This window comes from Aptenodytes patagonicus, chromosome 15, assembly GCF_965638725.1.
Source record: "Aptenodytes patagonicus chromosome 15, bAptPat1.pri.cur, whole genome shotgun sequence".
Lineage (NCBI taxonomy): Eukaryota > Metazoa > Chordata > Aves > Sphenisciformes > Spheniscidae > Aptenodytes > Aptenodytes patagonicus.
In genome coordinates, this window is record NC_134963.1 from 13,473,521 (window position 1) to 13,495,661 (window position 22,141).

The window sequence follows — 22,141 nt, forward strand, 5'->3', positions numbered from 1 at the left end:
CCTTGCTCAGGGCAGCGGTAGCTGGCAGGGCTGCCCGTGGCCACAGGGCGAACAGGAAAGGGTGTGGTGGCGGCTGCCACATCGCGTGAGCTGACTGGGTGCCCACGCTGCACCCAGCGCCCGATGGGTTTGTCCTTTCCCCGCAGACTTGCACCTGGCTCGAGTTGTTCAAATAACTTTCCCCAAGTCATACAGTCGCAGAGTTAAAAATAGAGATGGGACTGGCTAAAGCCCTTTCTCAGAACTAACCAGAGCCCCCTTAAAGCTTTATAAACACTACTTCCCCCCTTTCTTCCCCATTTCCTGCCTGCATCTCTTCCATCTGTCCACATATTTAACCCGCCAGCTCCCCTGCAAGCCTGGTTCGTACCACTGTGGATAGCAAACTAGTTGCCAGGTGTGTCTGAACCAAGGCTGCCCTTCCAAGGCTAATTTATCCTGCGTTACACCGCCTCAGCGCGTTCTGTTTGTCTGAAGCCCATTTACTCCTTCAGAGCAGCCCGTCTCTCACACATCGCACGAAGGGCAGGTGCATTTACTACTACGAGGGCACACAAGAACCCTTTGAACAGAAGGAGCTGTGCGCAGCCAGGGAGTAAGAAACTGCATACAGCTGCTGATGCGAAATTTTTTAGCTCATTCTGTGGTCAAAACTGGAATCTCACTTGCTGTTGCTCCCTCCTCACTAATTCCTCATGTTTAATCTTAGCCTTCTGGAGACACCCTCTACTGTCATCTCTCAGGCATTCAGTGGGAACCCAAGGGAGGAGGTTCAGCTTTAAGGAATGCCATGTTTCCCTTACAAACGCAGAAACTTAACTGTCTACGCCCCAACGAGCTATCAGGGAAAGTTTAAACTTCTCTGGCAAGCTATTGTTCTTGGCTCACGTTTTCATCAAAGCTGTTTTTCTCATCACGACTCATTTATTGTTTTATATACATTCACTCAGTTTGAAGAAAGATTTCTGCCTCCTGCTTTGTCAGCATCAGCTATTCACAGAGTAGCTGACACACAAGTCATGCTCATTACGTTTTTCTTTCCATTTGTAAGAAATAAAGAAAAAAAGGTTATGAAGCTCAGCTTATAAACAAAGATCATGGCAACACATTTATTGTAGGAATTAGGTGACTGCAATGAGAAAACCTGTAATAGAGTACCTTGGCCTTTGAAGAACAGAATGCATACCAACACCCTTAGCTTGAAACACATGGCTTTCAAGTTTCTGTACCTTTAGTTTCAAAGGGCTATATGATGATGGTCCTAGAAGCAAGCCCAGGAGGAGAATAGCTGTCAGAAACAAGTTAGTAGAATGACGTTCCATGAGGTACTGGCAGAAGATAAAGCTCTGCTCCTTCAGTTTTGTTTAGCAAAAAAGTAATTAAAAAACCCCAAACAAAACATCAAAGAATAAGCCACTGTGAGCCTCTGCAGTGATAAAAAAAAGCGTTTGCCTCTAGATTCAGAGGCTTACACGTATTGAGATAAAATTCAACACACCAAAGAAAAAACAAAAAGTTTTAACTGAAAGAAAAATCCTCAGATGTCTAAGTCACCATAAAGGACTTCCGTGCTCGGTTTACTTGTGTGCAGCCACGGAGAGCCCCACACTGACCAGAACGCTGTAGATCCTTACCAAGGATGAGAGGTTTGGTTCTGGCACCTCGTTCATGAACGTACCAGACGTGATAGAGGGCTCTGGCTGACAGAGCAACAGGCACTGTCAAAGGGTCATTCTTCATCTCCCTTATATGTTATTTTATGGGATTACAGGCCACAAAGCGTGGCAGAAACAGCATTAAATCACCTTACCCTGTCTCTGCTCTGAGCTCTTCCTAATCCAGACCTCTTAACCACTGCTAAACCTCGTTCTTCTCCTTCGAGGCCCTTCCTCCTTAAGGCACACCGCTGTTAAGTCAGACCTTCTCTTTTTTTGTGGTTACTAGGAATCTCTTCCTGCTGTGACCTGCCGCAGGACACACAGTCGTTGTCAAGGCTCCCCCAACCCTGACAGCAGGTACTTAAAGGCTCAGAGCTGCCTTTCTACTGGGCCCCGACACCGCCCCTCGCACACCTGAGGCTGCTACAGGCCCCGGCCCCTTACGTACTTGAGGCCGCTATAGGCCCCGACGCCCCCCCCACCCCTGAGCCCGCTATGGGCCCCGGCACGGCCCACCCCAGGCTCTGAGGAGCACTCTCTTCCCCCGCCCCCCGGCTCTGAGGGGCAGCCCCGCCCCAGCCGTTAACGGCGGCCACCGGCCCGAAACGCCCCGGGGCCTTCGGTCCCGGCGGGACCGCGCAGGCGGCTGAATCGAGCGCCGATGCTTCAGGGGGGGAGATCGATGAGGCGGCACCGCTCCGCTGCCTGGCCTGAGCCGCCGGGCTGGGTAGCCGAGCGCCGATGCCTGCTCCCCTCCTCCCGCCCGCGGCCGGCAGGCCGTGGAGCCGATCGCCGAGCGGCCGCGCGATTGGCCGCGCCTGGCAGGGGGAGCCGCACCTCGGGCAGCGGCGGGGCCGTGGCAGGAAGCGGCGGGGACGGGGACGGGCCGGCGGACACTCTCCTTCTCTCCTCCCGCCTCCCTCCCGGGCGCCGCGGACGTGGCCCGCTGCCGCCGGCCGGCACCAGGTGAGGCGCGGGGGTGGGAGCCGCGGCCGCGAGGCGAGGCGGCCGCGGGCACCGGCTGAGGGGGCGCGCGCGGCGGCTTCGCCTCTGACAGGCGGGTCCCGCCGGGGCGGGGAGCGGGGGAGCGCCGGGGTCGGCAGCGGTTTGGGGGCTAAAAAAGCACTTTCTCGTTGCCCCGGCGGCGCGGGGCGCTCGCTGTCGGGCTGGGGGGTGCCGGGTGTCCCGGGGGTGCCTCACGGCGAAGCTCCCCGGGGGCGCGCCCGAGGCGGGGCCCGCCCGCCCGCTCACCCGCAGCCGCTCGGGGGCCGGGGTAGCTGCCTCCGGGCTTGGAGTAGGGAGGTCTTGGGGCGGGGGGGATGTGCGAGCCCGCTCCCCCGGTCAGCTGCGCTCTTCCTGCGGCGGCCCTGGTGCTGGGGAGGCGGCGGGGGGGGGGGGGGGGGAGCAGCTCCCCAGCGGCTCGTGCTGGTTTTTGTAGGGCTCCTGACGTGCAGCTCCCTTGCGTGGTGAGCCGTCCCGAGTTTGCTTGCCGTGGTCGAGGAGCTCTGTGGGAAGTTAGAGCTGCAGGACGGCAGCTACGGCGCATTACAGTAATCCGTGCGGAGGGGGAGATGCCTCGGTGGGAGAGCGGACCTGAAGAGGGGAGGGAAAGCGACTGCGTTTCCTTCAGCTGCAAGCTAGGGACACTGTCACAGCTCGGATAAATGGCGTTTGTCCATTAAGATTGCCCCTGAGTTCTGTGTGAGCAAGTAATTTGAACGGCTTTAGTATTGGCCTAGTGAAATTCAAGTGAAAAGGGGAGCTTGGTTACTGTCAGTTTTCTTAAAACTGAGTTGGAAGTAATTACATGGGTCTGGTCCTAGCAGATGTATCTGTCCTTTTAATGACATCAAGAAATGATTTACTGTAGGTGCTGAATGTCATCTAGCAGTACTCATATTTGCGTGGGAAGGAGAAAGAAGGAGGACACTAGGCAAGTACTAAGCCCTTAGAATTTGTTTTATATATATCTCCTTGTGGTTTTTTTTTTTCTTTTTTCCCCAGGAACATAAGTGGAATTAATTCCCTAATCCTATAACTATGATACTTCTAAAATTTAGTAGCTGCTGAGTAGTCCTGGTAGGATCCAAGTTTTCCCTGGTCACTTACTCAGCCTGGGCAGAATTGAGCAGCTCGGTGCCGGATTTGCTGTCCGCAACCAGGGTGTTCTCCTCAGGGTTGTGCTCCAGCAGTTGAACGCTGATCTCATAGGTGTGTGGAGTGCTCGGGCTCACTGCACAGTCTAGTGGCAGCTGCCATGTTTGTTTAAAAACAGCAAAACAGGTGGTGCTGGTATGGCCTCCCTGCTGTGCAGAGGCCTAGCAGGAGGACTTACCCAAGCTCTGGGAGAGCTGTGCTCAGTTCCACTTTCTGTCCAAGAGGATTTCAAATCGTATTGCCCACCTTAGGGGATAGTGATCTAAATAAAAGGATGAAAGCAGTTCGGGCTTATGGATTGATGGGGGATGCTCCTACCCTCTCCAGTGGAAGCTGTTCCGCAGTGCACAACGTGATTAAAAGTTAACAGGGTAAGGGTGCAGCAGGGGTATGTCACTGTTGACCGCAGTTTATGATGCTCACGTTTGGGTGAGGATAAGTGGGCTCCAATCTGTTCTTCAAGGTCTGCTTACATATTTTCAACAAATGTTTAGAATGCTACAATACTTAGAGTGATGTAGCTTATTTTGTTAGTGGTCATTAGTTTAACGTATCTTGTACTAGATTTATTAGAGTATACGTGTTGGTATTTCTACATTGATAACGGATTGTTTGTGGAGAGAAGTAATACACCGTGCTCGTTCCTCTCTGTTTATGTCTTTAAAACTGTATTACTTCTGGTAGCTAGCTAATTCCGAGTTCTCAGGGAGTAATGTAACAATATAGGGAGTGTTTTAAATGTAAATACATGTTCACAAACTCTCTTTTAACATTGAAATTCATACAAATAATTTGGCAACTTAATTCTTTTACACACGCACAGTGAGGCTGCAAACTGTTCGTATCTGCATTAATGTATAGGTTTTTTTCAGGTTTTGTCGAATCAAGATTTCTTATTTTCCCTATAACTCATCATATAACTCATCATATAACTTCCTCTGGCATCTGATTTGAGGAAAACTTGAGCTAAGTTGTTTCCATCTTCCCTTCCCAATATGAGGGCTTTCAGATTGCAAACTAATTCTTCTGTACATGTATTACTTACAGTGATTCTCTGTATGTACTTCCTTTTCACTTTGCCTTCATTAATTATCAGTTAAAAAAGATCCTTGCAAGTCAAAACTTCTGAAGATGAGGTATTTCCACTTATGTGCGCTCTAAATATGGATCTTGTATCAACTGGCTTTTGCTGCTAAATTTATTTTTCATAGTATGTTGCGGGATGGGGTGGTCTTTCAACAGAACTGGGCTCTGTCCCTTTTGACTAATCAGCTGTCTTGCCTGTAAGAGAAAACCCTGTTTGTATGTAGCTAGCCTGGAGTTTGCTGGGCTGACACGGGCTGTTCAGGAAACCCTGTGGCTGGGGAGCAGAGGGGTAGCAGTGTGGGTGAAGTTTGCTGCGCAAAGGGTGGGGTCAGCGAGTTGGGACCAGGAACACAGACTAGTTGTTTTCTCTGTTTACAGGTTTTTGTTCCAGGTTGTTCTGCAGCCTCATGAAATGCTGCAACATTCAGGTTCTGGGAGATGGCAGGGGAGGAGGTGTACATGAAACACTTTCAATTTTATTTATTTGTTGATTTTACAGGAAAAAACCCCTTAGTGTCTAAGGTTAATGTTTTTAAATAGGAAACAGACCTTTTGTTTTAAGACAGAGTTCAGATTCTTTTAACAGAACCTTTCTATGGTTCAGTCACAGCATTTACAGCAAACTGAGTTTGAATAAAAGTGCAATTTTGGTATCAAAGATATTCAAGAAGTAGATTTTCTATAAAATTATATTTCAGCACACGCTCAGCTTTTTTAATAGATGTGCTTTTACACAACAGGAGGAAAAAAAGTAGTAAACCCCAAAGAGTTTTTTATTTTATGCTTATTATTTTCAAACTACTTCCTTATTTGAAGGCCATTGATTAAACCAGAATGATTTGATTGCCTTTGGCTTAGTGCTGTGTAATAAACATTACGCAATTGCATCGCGCCTGCTTGTTCATTAGTTCTTTCAAGGGTAGCTCAGTGAGTTTTCCTGACACTGTCCTGTTAGCGCTCTCTGAAATCACTGTGGTAGGTTTGTTTTAATTTATTGAGTGACACATATTTTAGAAAGTACTGAACTGATAAATCTAGGGTTCCTTAGACATTTTGGGTAAAAAGAAGGAAATCTCTTTTCCTATTTTTACATAGGTAGCACACGTTCTGACTTTTCATTTAGATCTGCTGGCTGTATTACAGCACACGAAGCACGATCATGTAGTGTGCACCACTTAAAATCATCACTGGTATTGCATGCCAGGAACTGTAATCTATGTGAACCTCAGTTCCTAATTAATGAGGAGGAAAGTTGAAATAGAAATTAAAGTACATTAATTGGGTGTGGTCATCCATCTCCTGAGCTACTGAAGGATGTTGGAAATCTGAGTGCCCTCCTAGTTATTTATGATATTGTGGCAGCTTCTGTTCAATCTTTATAAAGTCCCAATTCACTGCGTTAAAGAGCAATGCTTCTAACGTGGCATGTTGTCTTTATTCTGTTGAACTATATCACGGGTATTTAATTTTTACTTCCTGTTGAAAATATGACAATGTATATTTGTAAAGACCAGTAGGTTTTGCTCTCAGATTGAGGAAACCTGGAGTATTGCTAGTATTTTATTTTTTTAAAACAAGTTGTTTAAGTGAATTCAGAGCAATTTTTGAAATTGGGTTGTCTAGGTGGCTTGGGTAAGCTTGTTCTTATTGAGGATGGCAAAAAATGCATTTTATTTGAGCAGTTTGGAAGTTTTCTTGTTTATATACTCATCCTTGTGTTTGTGTTGTCTTACTGGACTTTCCCTTTGTGTAAGAAATTCTTAGTTTAATTTGTAAGGGCAGGGAAATTTCAAATTTAATATAGGGAGCTTACAAAACAAGTTTGTCTGAGTTGTTAATGAAGTAAGCACTTATGCCCTTGCACAGGTAATAGCTTGATGTTGATGTAATTACTAGTTTTTCCCCACCCTGAATATTAGGTCAAAATGGACTCTGGTTTATTTCAAATTTAATGAAACCAATAGTTATGTGGGAACGCGCAGTTGTATGCCTTCCTACTTAGCTACAAAAGACATTCAAATAAGGACATTCTCACAGTTTGTTTGGCGTATTAATTTCAGTCTGTCTTTCTGAATATTAGTATAATTAGGCATGGTTGGATCATGGCGGTTGATTGGGTAAAGCTGGAGAACATAGCTCATTCAGATGAACTAATCTTCATCAGGTTGCCTTTAAAATTTTGGACTAGTGAATTCCCCCCCATTTGCACCCCCTTCAGCTGTCCCTCTGTTAAATATTGGGTTACCTGAGAGGCCAAGTAATTCCTCAAAAGAAGGGCAAATGGTGACCTTGGTGTGCCATGTTTTCAGGCCTTCATGACTTTGCTTCGGTACAAGCAGCTTTTATGCTGTGGGTTGTGCTGTCTTTGGGAAGAGAGGGAAAGCTGTTTGTACTTCATCTAAGAAACTGTCACTTTAAGAGTGGAGGTGTTAACCCCAAAGTCCTGGATAAACTCGCATCTAGGAAACTGTACACTGCCTACTGAATTTCCCTGTAGCCTAAAATGCATACATGGTTTTGTTTTGGTTTTGTTTTTGGTTTTTTTTTTTACTTTTCTTACAGACTACTCCCCAGAATTAATGTGATGCAGAACGTGGCGGATGCCATGTTCCAGAGTAACTGCTTTTCAGCACTGGGAGGAATGAATCTTGTATGTAGTGTATGTATTTTTACATGCATTAAGCAGTTTAGGATGAAAGGTGTTATGACTACTGGATACTATCATCATTTTATGAGCAGGATGTCTTTATTAGATTGGAATTGATGAACGCGTGCCAAATTTTGTGCATAGTGAGTCTGCTTCTGGAGAGACGCATGTTCACTTCCTACAGTAAAACTCTTTTTTTCCTTAATTTTAAATAAGTGATCTGCGATTTCGTTGCGCAGAATGTGGCATAAAATTGAGCAGATTTATTTAGGGTTGCCCTTGAACATTGTGAGTGTTTAAGCCAGATTTACAAGAATATGGTCACCGATGATTCATGTTGAGATGATGTTTTTCTTCCCTGTAATGGAACATATGGGAGTACGTAGCATATGGTACTGCTGAAAATTGTTAAACGCAGAGCACTGATTTATTACACAGCAAAAAGAGTTTGGATTTTTAGTCTAACGCTGAGCAGAAAGCTTTGTAAACAGCTCTGGCTGCTGGTTTGTATTGGATGCACTACTGTGTTGTAGTGGTAAATTTTCAAAGAATTCCTTTAAGTGGAAACAGCATTCTTCCAAAAGTTCTGTATGTGTCCGTTGCACTGGAGTGAATATATGAACTCACTGAATGTTTCATTAAAGGAGATGGGATTGTTGGGGTTTTTTTTAAAGACTGTCTGGAACAGCTTTGAATGTATTGCCTCAGCAACTCTGCCTTGACAGTCTGCCTAGCCTTTTAGCGACCCAGAGGGATGTTTATTTCCTTATGGTTCAGTCTCGCTCTATGAGATGACAACTTCAAAACTGAAATCCTTTCTGTCTTATATGGGAAGTAGAGGTATTAAGAATGTGTAAATATATAGTTTTCTTCCAGTCTTACTAGCCAAAACATCTTCCTTCTGTGTTTCGGGTGGGTTTTTTTTTTTGTCTTCACGTGACTTCTGGAGGGTTTTTTTGGTGAGGCGGGTGGAGGAAGAAAATGTACACCTTGATCCTTCCAGTGCACAAAGGAAAGTGTACTAAAGTGCAGTTACAGAGAACATAAATTCCAGCCGTGTATTTCCTTGTGCTCTGCTGTGTTTCTTGACTATTCATCTTTTAGATTATTATAATCTCTTCAGAGCGGGCATCACTTCTGTGTGGCTTTGTAGGTTTTAATACAGCGTAACTGAAGCTCACAGGTACTGTAGTAATATAGATAATAAATAGTTGGTCATAAAAGTACATTGATTAAGCTTTTTCAAAAATGATTTAAGCAATAAGCAGGAACCTTCATTTAAACCATAGAATGGTGTTTGTTTGTCTGTCTCCCCCCCCCCCCCCCAATGAAAAACTTGAGTCAATTTATTTGTAAACATTAAAATACTGGTTAAAAGAGACTTTATGCCAAATTTGGTACTGCTTTTGTTAGGCCAAAGATACATAATATCTGTGAGAAAGAATATATATGCTCTCTCAAATGTGTAAATTTTTTTGATAAAAATCAGATGAGTCTTATTTACTTCTTTCTTGGTTTATGACTATCTGCCTTTCAGTTCAGGGTTTCTTGTGCGTTTCTGCTTACTTTGACTGGTTCAGGTAAAGTTTAAGTATGCTGTATCCTTAAGGGAAAAAAAAAAACAAGATTTGACATCATTAAAAACTCATGTTATTTAATAAAAGGAAGTAGTATCTATCGTTGAGGGAATTAACTAATGACCTCTTGTTACCATCGCCTTCAGGATCTTAGATCCTCCCTTCGCTTGCCTCATTCTTAGTCATAGATTGGAAAAGGAAAACAGGCTTTTTCCCCCCCCTTCCAACTCTTAAGCAGTTTCTCAACTTCAGATGAACTGATCGTTGACCTAAACCATGTGAATAAACTGAAGTCAAGAAAATACTCCCTTTCCACTTGCAGAACATACTACTGTTATTAAAACTTACATAGTGTGTCAATTAACTCTAGTTCCCAGTTTTAACCTGTACGTAGACTATTTTAAAAAAGTGTTAGCCTCAAATAAATTTTAATTTATAACATTTTTAATCTTAACATTGGTTGTGGTCTCAGTTTTAACTCTAAGCTGCTTTCAAAAGAGGGGAAAAACATTTCTTATCTGGAAAGTATGTGAGTGGCAGAGCAGATAAGATAATTGAGACCTAAATGTGAGCTGGGATGGAAACAGTCTCTGTTAAGAGTCAGGTCTCATCCGCTTTGCCACAGTCAGGCGGTGCTTTAATGCATACTAATGCAATGAGTTTTGTCATCCTGTGGAGAACGCAGTGAATTTTGACGCTGCTGCTGCTTTTGCATTAAGAGACGTGAGCCTTTAGCTGAAGCGTTTGAAGCTCGTGTTTTCATATTCAGGAGTCTTATGTTCATTTAGGGAGCAGACAGCCAAAAATAGGAGGTTTTTATGGCTCTCCTGCCTGTAACCACATTTTGCTCCTGAAGCGAGGAATAGAAATAAAAAACTTGTTGTTCCACTCAGGCAGTTGTTTATCAAAATTGCTTGTGTACATTTTCTGTGTGGTGTCTTTTCTCTGTGGAGGATCCCTACAGAAGATAAGAAGCTTTCCATTTTCAGTTCTTTCCATAGAGAAAAAGCTCCTGTTGTGGTTGTAAAGGTTGTGTTCAGCACTTGATGGCCCGGGTGGGCAGGAGGTAGTAATTCTAAAACCAGAATAAACGAGTAACTCCTGAAATTACTTTTTTACTACACAAAGTCTTATTTTTACTTTGTTTACTTTAACTCTGCTTTTGCAATTTTCAACTCTTTATTTTAGGGTTGCTTTACTAGAAAGTATATAATTTCAAATGAAGTTATACACTTACCGAAGCAGACATTAGAAGATTTTTGGTACAAAATCAGTATTGGGCTTAGTATTTTGCTGCAGGAAATGTAGTCACCATACGAATATGACATAAATCAAAAGATACCTGATTTAAGCATTTGAGAGCTGCAGAAATTGCAAGTAAATGTGTGCTCTGCAATAGGAGCAGTTCAAATCCTAAAGGGTGACTGAATATTCACTTGTTCAAGTGCTCCAAATTTCAGGTGTGTTGGGGACCTTTTCTACACTTCAGGTTTCCAGCTGTATGTTATAGTGAGCTTTCTGCCAGTCTGACAATGATAGTTTAGTGCCTTAGAATAAAGTAGTAGAAAGTTGCTGACTAAAGGCTTGTTGTTTATTTTCTTTTTCCTGGCCACCTGAGTGTTTTAGAAGAACATTGGTTATATTTTTGAGCAGTCTTACTGTTTCTTGATATGCTGAGCCCAAACCAGCCAGAGGTGGTCAAATGAGATTGTGGTCTGATCTGTTACACAGTTTGTGTTGGATCCAGGCTCTGGAGACATCCAGAGAGGCAGAGGGACAAGAACCCCAGTCTACTGACATGCAAGCTGGTGACTGGAGCCCTAGGCTATCAGTGCAGCTCTGCTGGTGTTTAAGGTCAACTCCTTGCAAATATTTTAGGAAGGCTTATATTCAAATGCTATTTATAAGACCAGACTAATTTCTTTCTTCATAATGATGGCCTTTTGGCTGATGACAGGGCTGGAATCTGGAAGATCTGGATTCTGCATGCCACTAGTCAGCTGCGTATCCACAGGGAAGTCGTTTGCTAGCTTTCTGTCTCCGTTTTTTATCTGTATTTAAATTTAAAAAAAAAAAAGTTGACTAATACCTGCCTCACAAGACTATAAGAGCACAGTTAGTAGCCTCATGAGTAGCCTGTGAGATCTTTGGAAAACACTATAGGAATGTTCAAGGGGCTTGTTATGGTTAAGGCCCTCGCAATGAGAGAACTGGTTAAGCCTGGGTTATTGTTAGACCATTCATTAAGGAGTCTTAATAGCTGAAGCTATGATAGTAGCTGTTCCTGGCTTCACCTTCAATTACCCTGGGTAGATGCAGACTGCTGCAATACTGGAGCACTGCAGTGGTCTGGACTGGAACTAAAGCATATGCATTAATGTTTGAGTCCGCCTTGAGCACTTCATTTCTATTTCACGGCTGGTTTTGCATGCAGGTCATGCCGTAGCCTAAGTGAATTTTGGCAGTTTAACATCGTGATTATTACTTGTTCTGCCGCTGGTGAGCCCTTAGCACCTTCTTGCCAAAAGAAATACTATATATTCAGCTGAATTTTTCCTGTATATCTGCCTAACTCTTTTAATCTGCCATGTTTTCACTTTGTGAATTGAATAAAACATTAAAAAAATTATTAGGCAAAACAGAAACTTTAGTCCTTAGTATTAAAAGGTGTAAACCAAATATTAAAAACCTCTTAAGATTTGGCAATCTTCAAGCTCAGGTTGTCTTTTGACAGCCTGTGAAACTTGTGTGAATGCTCATGTTGTAGTTTTAAAAAATTCATTTGATAGTATGTTTATAGAATATCTGTCAGAATTTTATCCCTTCTGGTCAGCATTATAATAAGCAACTATACAAGAAAAGGAGAAAGCCCATTTTAGGAAAGACTAGATATCAAGTTTTTTCCCAAAACTAAATAATCTTGTCAGTCATTAGCAATGGTATCTTATTAAACTTTAACTTTCTTAAAACTCAGCAGTGCCACACTCATGTACTTGAAAGTCAAGATACAGCCTTGGCAACTGAGGTCTAAATCCAGACATTTTTATTTGTCTTTGGAGTTTCATCTCTTCATGATTATATATGTAAGCTGTTTTCTGTGTCTTGACAGATTTTAAATGTATTGACTGAAAAAAAAATACAAACTCAGATTCCTATTGAAACACAGGGCTTGAGGAGGCAGGGATCAGGGGTTTCCCATGGAATTGATTGATTGTGAATTTTGAATCACGAGTCTGTAAATTAACATGAATTTTAAGCTGATGTTACTGCTGAATTAAAACCAGCTCTTACGCTAGCCTCTCCTTTCTCCCACTGAGTTGTGTTGGCACAAACCTTTGTGCTACCAGAGTGTGATACAGATTGGGAAACTGATCCAGCTGCAAAATAACCATGTGTAGCAAAGCCAGAGGTCCGGGGGTAGGAATGGGCAGATGGGGAATAAGGATGGGGCTGGAAGGTAGAAACTTTCCCCTAGGCAAGTAGGGGCAGTACTGCTAAATTATTATACTGAGAGTTACCTTTCTTTAAAAAAAACCAAAAAACCCAAAAAAACCCACCAAACAAAAAAAACCCCATACCACTGTTCAGTTTAAGATAATGAGTAAATAGCGAGTTTCACTTTCTGTTCTTGGGCATTAGCTGTGTCTAGCAGCATTTGTGTTGTCTTGGGCTGCAAACTGCAGGGGAAGACTTGAATCAGAATTAACACGCCCTCCTTTCACTGTATTTTACCTTGTTTTGTGAAGTGCTTTTTTAGGAAACCCAAGTTCAGTGCTTTATATTACTTGCACCTGCTTTTTTTTTTAAATGGCTTTGTGTTCAGATATGTAATATAAACAAGGAAAGGCTTTTTTGAAAGGCTGACATATTTTGCTGCATGTTAGTTGTTCAGTGTTTATAGCCTACATAGAAAAATATCCCTGCCTTAAGAAGTGGGGGAAGACCCCGAGCAGAGTGCTTGTCTCATAGGCAATGACAATATTGACTAGAAGATGATGCCATGTATGCAAACAGGTATTGCCAAACACAAAAGTTTTATTTCATATTTCAGGTATACAATGGCTTCTTAAAATGTCAGGTCATGGCACCATATGACAGGAATCATGTGAAGGTGAAAAGTTATTTCTTAATATTGAGTCCTATTTGTTCTTGAAGTGTGAGAATAACTTGCAGTATATAACCAAGAACCTAAAATTAGAAAAGGGAGCACCAATGCATATTAATTTTCTTCAAATATACTGTTTCATTAATACAAATGAGGATGGCTTCTGTTTGTTTGCTTTTTTGTTTAGGAAGCTCTTTAGTTTAGGTAAGCAGTACAGCACAACAGAAATCTTTCTGAGCATTGCAAAGCCCACCTGGTTTCCAAAGTCATCCAGAGAATTTGTGGTGAATGTGTAAAGAATAAAACACCTCGGTTAAAGAACACTTGGCTTCTGGTGGCAGGGCCTCCCCATCCAAAGAGCATCTGCAGCTGTTGTCGGTGAAGTTGTGGGTAAGAGTCTCAAGGGTGTATAGAGAGGAAGTCAAAGAACTTTTGTATTATGATCTCTGTCTTCCCGGTTGCCTTAAACAAAAAGGACAGCTTAATTTGTGTCATCATTCATAAATTAAGAACTCTTGCAAAGTTCAGCTGAACGCTGAGTGTCTGGATGAAACTCCCTCTGTATCCTATGCTTTTGTATTGCTGCAGCTCGAAAGCTGTGTAGGAGATGGTACAGTTGTGTACGTGAAGAGTTATCGCTCTCATCTTGGGTGCCTGGCAGAAGGAACTTCCTAGTGCTGACTGCTAATGTCGCAGAACCACAAGTGTTTGCTATTACTATTAGTAGAAGGGGGATGTAGGGCGGAATCTACCTCCCCCCCAACTGGGAACTGATTTAAGAAAACTGTTGCAAAGCTCAGACTGACTTAATGAAGCAGATGGCTGCCCTTACAGTCACCAGGAGTCTTACCCTGGTTTGGGCAAGCAACTAGGAGGACTTGCGGTGGTTGTGTTTTGGTTTTTTTAAAAACAGGGTATTTAAAACCAGGCTTTTGCACTTTGGTGGTGGCCGGGGAGCTGCATTGATATGCAATAGGGAAGATTTTGGTTACTGTTTGGGTATGTGGCACACCCTGCCCAGGCTGCAGTGCCCAACAGGTAGTGTCCCCTCTGGAGGTGGGTTAATACGAGCTATATGACCTGGAGCCATCTCCTGCTCTAAGTGGGTTTTTAATTGGCCTTTTTAGTGTCAGGGTACCAATAGAGCACAAAATTTTTTTTTAATAACTGGCATGTGATTTAGTCTGCTTTCTCAGGGGAAGAACTGTATGTGATGTAGAGGGCTTTTTCTGTTCATGAATTTGTGTGTGCTGCCCCTTTGTTAGAGAGGGCAGGTCAGGAGAACGCATTGCCTTTTTACTGGAAGCTTGCAAAGATTTTGGAGGGTCTTTGCTGCTTTTGTATATTACTCTGATATCTAGGACCACCTTTTGAGTGGGACACCTGCACAATTGAGTTTTACGTTATCCTAGGTTTCCTTTTTTCTCTCTTACCCACTATCGCTATCCTCATGTTTTATGTACAAAAAGTGAAGATCAAATACACTTAAAATGTTACGTTTGCCTTAAAAGGTTGCATGTTCGGGGGGGAGTGATCCCTGTAGTGGCATAGCAGCAAGATAAATGAACATGCTGATGTTCTTCAGTGAGGTTTTTAAAAAAAAAAAAGAGACATCTGGGTGGAGGAAGCAAACCTCAAAAATGAAAATTGCTTTTCTATTTTATGACCAGTCAAAATATTTTGGAATTAAAAGCAAAATTGAAGTTGAGTAAATTGATTTTTTTTTTTTTAACCACTTGTACTAAGAGCTTATTTTATGTAATTACTGGGGCGTGACTTTAAATTCTGGGCAGGACTTTGTGGCTTGTTAGCATCTAGTTCAGCTTCTGATGTTGCAATGAAGAAGGAAGTGAGCGTGTGTGTGCTTGGGGAGGGGGAGAACGAAGCACTTCTGCCTAGCCACATAAGGTGGGAATTGCAGCTGGCTGGTTATTTTTAGCTTCTATCTCATTGTGAATGTGAGTCTCTTTTTTTTTTTTTTCTTTTTAATCAGAATGTTTGGTAAATGAAGCTGTCAGTTATTGTTTTGAAGATTTTTTTTTTTTCTCATACCAAAATGCACTAAACAGATGACTTCTTCACCCCAATTTTATTCATTAAACCTTTAAGTCTTTTTAAACCCCCAAAGCTGCAGGACTGGGTGTGATGCATTTTGCAAGTCTCTCTATCTGCTGTTGATTTTTGCAATTGTGCACCCATAACTAAGAATATAAGCATAGTAGGGACTGCGAGGAAAGGTGGGACCTTATAGATCAGCCTCTGTAGCTGGAGAAACACAGAAGCTTCATTAAAAATAAAGGATTTGATTTTGCTCCCTCCTTGCAAAAACATGCAACGATGTGGTCATAAGGACTTTTTCATGGGTAGGAGGGAGAGGCAAAAGATACCATCAGTTTCCATCAGTGTGTTTTCCAGTCACTTGCTGTAGTAGTGAATCATTTTTGTTCGGTTGCTCATCCTGGCCTGAAAAGGGACATATAGAATGTTTCCATTTTAAGCTGTTCAGCATAATGGATAAAAAAACCTTACCCTTCCTATGTTGATTTTTGCCACAGTGGGTGAGCTTTCCTTCCTGGGATCAGTCTGTTTTGCTGCACTGGCCTAAAATATCCACCTTCTGAAAGCTCTTGGTGTGCTATCAGAACACCGATGGAAGAAAATGTTCTAACCATTTTGCTTCAGGGTTGCTGGTCTTAAAATGCACTGTTAAAATAACAAGTTTTCTAAACGCATACAGCAATGTTTTCCTGGCTCCCTGCCTCTTCCCCCACATATTACATGCCATTAAAGGCTACCAAAACTCAGCAATCCTCAAGTCAAGTGCATAGCCATGTGCATTTGCTGCAGCATTAATAGCGTTTATTCTGGGCTTTCTTAAGGAAAATTAAGGAAGTCTTTTGTAGATGGAAGCTCTCTGCCTGTCACAGTAAGTACCACGCAAGCAGCAGCAATGCGTGCTGCTTTTTCTGCACCAGGTAGTATCCTTCAACCTCTGATAATAAGAGAGAGCCTGGGGATCCCGAGTTGTCTCCTGGTCTTTGGTTAGACTGCCAGCTGCGCAAATTGTGTTGCTGCCCTTTGTCAGGAATAGCTGTAAAACCATCAGCTCATTTCAGAAAGGCTAGTAAACAGCATTTGGAGTTTTAAGTACTGTCCTTATCTGCTGACCTGTCACAGCAGCTCTTAAAACCAGCGATGACCAGAAAAGATTAAAAAGCTTTCTGTGTGCAGGGGAAGGTACCCTGCTATAATGTTGGGAGTGAAAGAGCAGAGGTAGATATGGCTCATGGTAACCTTTGTGGTGCTGACATGATAGTGAAGTGCTGCCATATTGGGGTACCAGGGCATATAGTTTCTGTCCTCATTACTCTTAATGTGTTTTGAAATCATTTTTATACTACTTTAAACTGTCTCATGCTGACTCAGTTTGGCCATGAAAGTCTGAGGACTTCTAATCTGGAGCAAGGCTTCCTCTGTCAACAGAACAGGTATATCGTAGATACCAGTTTTTCCTCTATTACCAAAACATCTCTTTCCATGTTGATCTTGAAGGATCTGCTGCTCTCGCTGTCTTTTTCTTTCCCCAAAGATCAGTTTGTTCACCGAGCTTACGTTGGGCTCTGTCTATCTTTGCAAATATGTTTGCGGTGGCTCTTTCGCATTTTCTGCTTGAGAAGCTGCAGTGAAATATACAGTGCCTGATATTAAATAAGAAAGACCCGATGGTGAATGCTTTCGATTACTGGTTGCATACACCAACCCTGGAAGGAAGTATAGGGCTAAGAGGCATTTCCAGGCCAATAGAGGCAAAAGTATATGTAACAGTAGCTAAATTCCTTGTAGCTTTTCCAGAATCTTTATATAGTAATCTGGGCATATTCCACTGTTTTCAGAAGCAGCTTTAGAATTTTATCCTCCCTCCTAAATTACATGCCAAATGATGCATTTACTGAATTGAATCAAGAAACCTCTGGTGGTTCAAATGGAATCTTGAACCCATATGTAAGGCTGCCCAATTTATCTGCTGAAGTGTGTAACTTAGAGCAGGTAGTTGAGAAGCTCTATTGTCTGGGTTGGGACTGACTTAAACCCAGATCCCAAATCCCCAAAACTTCCAAGGACAAATGCATACCAGGAAACAAACAAAAACTTGCTGTGGAATATAGCTGAATAGCTGAATAGCTATATTCTGAATAGCTTCTGAGCATTAGAACATTTGCTGGCCTGTAATTAATTTTAATTATGATATATTTTGATTGGCTGTCCAAAACATGCTTCAGATGAATTCAATGCACTTCTCTTTTTGTGCTGGTCATCTTGTTCCTCATCCTTAAAGTGCTTGTGCTCTGTCTGTCCCTGTTTTGGAAGATAGTACAGGGAGAGCCTGTACTAAGAAGAGCCTCCCGAAGGACACTTTGGTTTCTGTGTAGCCTTTAAAATCTACCAGGTTTGTTTAGCATTTGTCTTGGGTTACTCTTTGAGATTTACAGGGCATTTTGTGTTTGTTTTGACTGTTAATTTATCTCACTTTCTCAGCAAGTCCGGTCTTTTCTGGCGGCGGGTGATAGGATGGGAGGATTAGGATGCTCTTGGAGCCTGTGTTTGGAGCGCTGCACTTCAGGGTGCACACGTGGATTCTTTTTCCCTTAGTCTTTGTGTTGAATGTATGATTGAAAGGGCTCTGAAATTAACGTGATGATAGAAATGAAATAAATGGTTAAATGACTTAATTCAGATGTGAAATGGCCTTGCTGCTTGTACTTCCCTTAGTGCTTGTAGGGTATTGGCCCATCTTTGGTGACAAAATACTCTAATAGTTCTGCTCTTGCGTAGAGGTGGGGTTTCCTCCGCTCAGCTCATGCATTAATTTTTAAGCTTGATACTGACATTTCAGTTACAGGTTTGGAAGCTATTTTACACTCTGCAGAGGAAAATGTCACTGGTCATATTTACAGTATAGTGGTTGGTTAATAAATACACATATGGCAAGCTGTGGGATGATTGCCTGCTGCATTATTCTTAACATGCCATGGAAATGGTTCTGTCTTCCTGAGTAACACTCATATAGCAATAATGTACATGAAATGTTTTTTAAAACACTATTTTAAAATGCCAATGCTCATATTCAGCTGTTGACCAGAGATATGAGTGATGCTATGCTGAGAGTTGGTGGTCTTTTAATTGAAGAATTTATGCAGATGTACTTCAGGGGTTTTTCTAAGAAGCATTTTGAAGCTGTACATGTTCTGCATGTGTATAGTAGGGCAGCTGAATCATATCCTGTGGAAAAGGCCAGTTTAAATCTACTTATTGATCCAATACCAGCACAGGTAAAAATTTTTTGATCCTCCCTTCATCCAGACTGGGTGAATGTAGAGCTGCAACGTAAGATTTCTAATGCCTGTTAGTGTAATTTAGCCTAGACTTATGGGTGCGCAATGCTATATTGAAAACAGTGTAATGCTGAGCGCTCTCTGCGTCCTGTAAGGGCACCTCAGGGATGCTCTGCTTTGTGAGCACTGTCAGCTGAAAATTAAACTGGAGCAACCAGGTCACTGCACAAATCGTGCAGATGTTCTCCGGGTAGAACTTCTGGCGATGACTGACATCATGTGCCCAGCAGTCCTTACTGTTTGGAGATCCTGCCGAATCTTAAAACTTTCTCGGTTCTGGAAAATCAGTTCATGTAGTTCTTGTGAGTGAAGGGAGCAGCGGTGGTATACTTTTCTCCATCAAACAGTTAAGCTACTTAGAAGCCACAGTTTTATTCTTTGTAGAGGGGGAAATAAGGCAGAGTGTTGCAAGCACACTTGATATAATATGCACAATTTTGCTTACATTATACACACTTCTTGTACTAATACAAACTTTCATGCATACAAGTGGCACTTCACTAGAAAGGTGAAACACAACAAATGTGTGATGGCCATTTTGCTGAGCAGGTTTCCTGGAACAGCTACCGGTGAGCTTTTCTTCAGACTCCCAGAGATTTGTTTGACAAATCTGGTTTTGGTTTTGTTTTTTTTCTTTTGTTTGTTTGTTTTTCAATAGTGCTTCCTGTAGCATAACTTAAAATACATTAGGGCAGATATTTGCCATTGTATGCATAGGCCTCCCCATATAATGCACTTTCCTGTTGCTTTAGGGAATTTGGATTTGCGTTTTTTGGAGAGCAGGAAGGACGTGGGATTTGAACGGATTTACATATGTAGAAATCTTGGTTATAATAATCAGATTTTGTATCTTCATCTCATCTATGTAGTGCTGATTGCAGCTAGAAACAAGATAATGGATATATTGATATGATTGTGTTGACGTCTTTTGATTCTGCTTTGAGATTGAATGAATGCTGCTTTGCAATGAAAGGCCACGTGACATCTGAAAAGAGAAGAAATGCTGATGTAACTGATATTTTCCTTCGGAACTAAAACCATCTATAGATTGCTGCAGTGCAGGTCTGTGCCTTAGTTTGTTGCTACCAACTGTAGTGGTCTGGTACTTCGGCACAAACCCTTAATTTATTGTAAATATTTGCAAAGAATTCCAACTACTTTTACACCAGGTGATGTCTGAAAATCCCCTGATCAGAGGTCTTTTAAAGAAAATTCAATGGCTGGAAAAAAAATAAAGTCATCTTAGGCTACGTCTGATGCTGGCGAGAGGGTTCTGTGAGCATGGGGGAAAACTATGTGTGTTATTGTCGGCTTTATCACCTGATACGGAAGACTTGCTTATACCACTGATTTCAGAATAAGCAACTTTTATAATGGAGTGAAAGTTTCCAGTTGCTTCTTTGAACTTGCTCTTACACTTTTCCTTACAATGCTGCTGTGGTAATTAAGCACTTGTCAACAGCCAAGTGCTAAGTATCAGTACTTATCTTTGTCCTTTTTGACATACTACTTCTAACTTATTACAATAGCATTAAAGACTATTCAAATGTAGTGCCACATTTAGCCAAGCTATGTAGAAATATATTTTTAAGTTCATGCTCAGAGAAATTAATATTCAGTATAAATATTGCAGATAATTGGGGGGGAGTTCCCATGTTACAGGAAGTGTCCTGTTTTAAAAGAGAGCTAATAACTGGTCTGTGGTTGTACAGGGAGCCTGTATGAATCTGGGGATTAATTCTCAGTAAGACCAAACTCCCTCTTATGGACTGTTATTGGGATAGCAAATAGTTTTTTTGTGTTCAAATACTAGGGCTTGTAACTCTTTTTGCAGTCACTTTCATGGTGAAAAATAGTGAATCTTATTCTGTGTCAGTGGCCTTCTCTAAGCAACTGTCCTTCCAAGTAGTTCAACCTAATGGGATAGAGTGTTGCTGGTTTGTGCTGGATTTGTTTTAAGTTCACTCCATTGATAGATGAGGATGTAACTGTCAGGTATTCAAAAGTGAGGTGGAATTTCTCTTTTGTCCTACTGGATTTTTATCAAGAGTCCCGGTAATTCAAGAAGGCCATCTTGTACTCTCTGAAGGTGAGACTACTACTATTCAGTAATTCTAGGAGCCTGAGGGCTTATCTGGGAGTGTTATTCGTTTGCTACTTGCACACAAATGTTTGAGCTCTCGTTATCAGATTAGAAGTCAAAAACAAAAATGTATCATAGCTTGAAGTACACAACCAATGCTCCGAGACTGTATGAATCTTCATAGAAATCCTATATCCTCCCAGTTACCTTGCAGCTGTATTGACCATGGAGGAAAAATGTTGAAATTGGTCAGAACAATATAAAATAACTTCATAAAAGTTTGGCTTGGATCTTGAATTTGTGCCTAGCGAAAGACTTGTCTCCTCAGTACCTACTAAAGTAAAAACTAATTCTGTGTTGTCAGTGAAGTTGCATTCCTTCATTAGAAGGTCATCTGGTAATTTGACCTGACTTTTAAAATCCGTATTGTTCCAAATGACCAACCTCAAACCTAGAACTCGGGTAAATTTAGATTTTTGGACATGGCAACCCCTCTCTTATAGAAGGTAGTGGCAGACTGTTTGGAAAGTAAGAGAGGCAAACATAACCAGGATGCTTTTAAGTTCAGGATAGATCGGAGTTTACTCCTGAGGCCAATCTAGAGGTGGCTGCTGCTGTGGATGTATCTTCTGAGAGGTTTTCATGGGACTGTTGAGCATCTGGAGGGAGGAACAGAATGAACCGGCTCTGCAGTGTGAAGGATCTACCTGTCAGCAGAGTAAATGCAAAGTGTCTCTGTGATAGGGGACATCTGGGGATATCTGGGGATGGGGGGAAGGAGTATGCCTGTTGAAAATGAGGCATTTCTAGTGTAGTATTTTGGAGTGGAGAGAAATCGGAAGGTGAGAGGGAGTTTGATCCTTTGTAGTATTAGATAAGACAGAAGCTGGGGGCGGGGAGCTGAGATTATTTAAAGTTTGGGGAGGGACAGATGTGGTAAGAGATTATACAGTTAATGATGCAGCACTTTAAAATGCAGGCAAGTGCTATGGGGTGTTGAAGTTCTGTTGTGTATTTACTTTCCTCCTTCAACATGTCCTCAAATTCACTCAATTTATTTAAACTAGTTTCTCTTTCTTCCAGTCTCTTCTGTCCTTTAATGTGTCGTGACAAAATTTATGTTGCATTCAAATTAAACTGGGAAATGTTTTCCAAAAATAATTTTTCTAGTTGTAATCTCTTATTTGAAATCTGCAGTCAGTATGTTAAATATAATGTGCATTTATTGATAGGAGTTATTTCTTCTCGTTTGTGTGGGTGCATACATAGTCAGATCACTGCTTCAATCATTGGCTGCCTAACTGGTTCCTAGAAAATACAGGGGAATTTCCTACCGTGACTCATCTTGGAAGTAGCAGATGCTACATGCTCTCAAACTGTTTATGGTAGTTTCTGGAGTCTCAATAAATATAATTGAGTGTTGGGGACTCAAAAA

General features: G+C 42.0%; 1 protein-coding gene across 3 annotated transcripts in view; it reads left to right on the forward strand.

Moving 5' to 3' along the window:
* Positions 1-2,505: 2,505 nt before the first annotated feature.
* The window catches only part of TAOK3 (TAO kinase 3), a 94,084-nt gene continuing 74,448 nt past the window's right edge, over positions 2,506-22,141 (forward strand). For 2 of the 3 annotated variants that reach the window (XM_076353366.1, XM_076353368.1), the window contains exon 1: positions 2,506-2,624. The gene's annotated coding sequence lies outside the window, so the exon portion shown is untranslated. Of the gene's footprint in view, positions 2,625-3,528; positions 3,592-22,141 lie in introns of all 3 variants that reach the window. The other variant, XM_076353367.1, reaches the window with a different exon arrangement.